Source organism: Mastomys coucha, unplaced genomic scaffold (assembly GCF_008632895.1).
Source record: "Mastomys coucha isolate ucsf_1 unplaced genomic scaffold, UCSF_Mcou_1 pScaffold23, whole genome shotgun sequence".
Lineage (NCBI taxonomy): Eukaryota > Metazoa > Chordata > Mammalia > Rodentia > Muridae > Mastomys > Mastomys coucha.
Genome location: NW_022196906.1, coordinates 99811202 through 99813603, shown reverse-complemented (window position 1 = coordinate 99813603; position 2402 = coordinate 99811202). Strand labels below are relative to the sequence as shown.

Here is a 2402-nt window from a genome sequence, read left to right as displayed (position 1 = left end):
GCCTATGTGTACCCTGGGCAACACTTCTTAAAATCTGTTGGCATAAAGATGGGGAACATCTCTAGTGGCATCAAAGCCACAGATCTGCCACCTCGATGATTTCATGAAAGAACATTCATTTCCAGTGACCACTAAGTTACTTTGCAGATTCCCGGTCTTAGCCAGAGATAGAGGGGACTGAAATACTGTTTGAGACTATATTTGCCGTGTGGGCTCGTGATAGGATGCTACTTGATGCCTCAGATTAGAGCAATTTGCTTCTCCTAGAGCAGTGGTTCTGAAACTTCCTAATGCTGTGACCCTTTAATACAGTTCCTTATATTGGGGTGATCCCAACCATCAAATGATTTTGTTGCTACTTTATAACTGTAATTTTGCTACTGTTATGAATTGTAATGCAAATATATGTGCTTTCTGATGGTCTTAGGTAACCTCTGTGAAAGGGCCATTTGATTCCCTAAAGGGGTCTCAACCCAGAGGTTGAGCAGCGCTGTCCTATGGCATAGATGAGAACTAAGATCCACATGTATTATCTTTGGGTAAGTGTTTTAAAGACCTTTAAAGACAGTATATAGATGGTGTGAAAAAAAAAAAAGAACAGCATCATGAGTAGTTTTTAAAAAATGATTTATTCATTCTTATTTTATGTGCCCTGGTGTTTTTCCTGCATGTATGTCTGTGTGAGGGTATCAGATCCTCTGGAACTGGAGTTACAGATGTTTGTGAGCTGCCATGTGGGTGCTGGGAATTGAACCCTGGACTTCTGGGAAAGCAGTCAGTGCTCTTAACCACTGAGCCATCTCTCTAGCCCCATGGGTAGTTTTTATGATAGTAAAAATGTATTTAATGTTAGCTTCAGAGAGACCATTGACTGGTAGCCTCTGGTGTCCTTGTCACAGGTGATCATGATTGTTAGACTACCTTTACACTTGCTAGGTATCTGGGGATGGTCTCGGACTTCTGATCCCCTTGTCTGCAAAAGCTTCCTGGAAGCTGGGAATGCTGGGATTGCAGGCATGTACTATCATGCTCGGTTGTGGGTGGTGCTGGGGACTGAAGCCAGAGCTTTGTGTATGCTCGGCAAATACTCTCTCAACTGAACCACATCACCAGCCCTGAAGAGTAATCTTTGTCACCTTTTCTTCTTTGCTCAGGGTTTGAGGGGGTCTACCCACATGATATACAAGTAGTCTGTCACTGAGTTATAGACTAGCCTTTTTAAAAATATTTTATTTTGAGGTAAGGTCTTGTTCTTATTTGTTCTTTGAGATAGGGTCTCACTATGTAGCCCAAGCTGGCCTTGAACTCATAGAGCTCTGGCTCTGCCTCTGCCTCGAGTGCTGGGTTTAAGGTGTGCACCACCACAGTTCTGACTGAACCTATACATTTGTGACCAGCATTGTCTAATTTGTTTTAAACACAGATCTTTATACTTCAGAGTATGGGGATTATAACTAAGTCTTAGGAATTCTTCATAGCCTTAATGAATACTCCACTTTTTCTGAAGTGGGTGGTCCTTGCTGGTGTGCAGCCCAGTCTCTGAAATGATTTTAGTAGCATCGCTGCCTTGGTAATGCCCCATTATCTCTCCTCATTTCTCCCTCCTTTCTGAAGGCCACCCTTCCTTTCTGCAAAGTCCTCATCCTACCCCCAGACCCCCATCAGTGAAGGACAATGGAGGTGTTCTCACCAAAGGCAGTTTCCAGATTAAAGGATGGACCGAATGGGAAGGAGTCAAAGCAAGTCGCCTTCAGTTACTCAAGAACTCCTCGGTGAAGGGCTCACGTGATGAGACTCAGGCAAATCAAACCACTATTATTTTCTTTTTCCTGTAAAAGGTTTTGACTACATAATGTATACATCAGTTCTGGGGCTAAATTCTGTGGCTGTAAATGTGTTTGCTCCCCTAGGTGCAATGTCTGACTTTAGGATTTCTGGCAGTAAAGGACGAGATGAAGCCATGTTGGTTTTATGAAGTCTGTGGCTTAACAAGAAGCAGCGTAACCGTGCATTTCCAGGGATGGCCTGGACAGCAAGCCAGGGATCATGATTTGAAGCCCTGCAGAAAAAGTTCCATTGCACCTATGCAGAAATCAGATGGTGATCATTGATCATGAGCAACCAAAATTTACATTGAGCCAGTCTAAGCAGATAAGGTCAGGTGCTCACTCTCATAAACAATGCCACTCCCTAACAAAGACCAAACAAAACAACATAAAATGAAATGGAATCAAGAACACAGAAAGGGCAGAATCCAGGATTTCAGCTCCTTTGTTGTTTTTCCCTCTGGGCTTCAGAGTCAGAGACCAAACTGAAACCATGGTAACAGGAAACATCAATATTGATGTCTCTAAAACTTCATAACAAGAGGTGTGTGTGTGTATGTGAGTGTGTGACCGTCT

At 43.0% G+C, this 2402-nt stretch overlaps 1 long non-coding RNA gene across 1 annotated transcript; it reads left to right on the top strand.

Moving 5' to 3' along the window:
* Positions 1 to 438: 438 nt before the first annotated feature.
* LOC116073946 lies at positions 439 to 1951 on the top strand. Its single transcript, XR_004111975.1, has 2 exons — positions 439 to 539; positions 1615 to 1951. It is a non-coding gene; the product is annotated as an uncharacterized LOC116073946 (long non-coding RNA).
* The last annotated feature ends 451 nt before the right edge of the window (positions 1952 to 2402 follow it).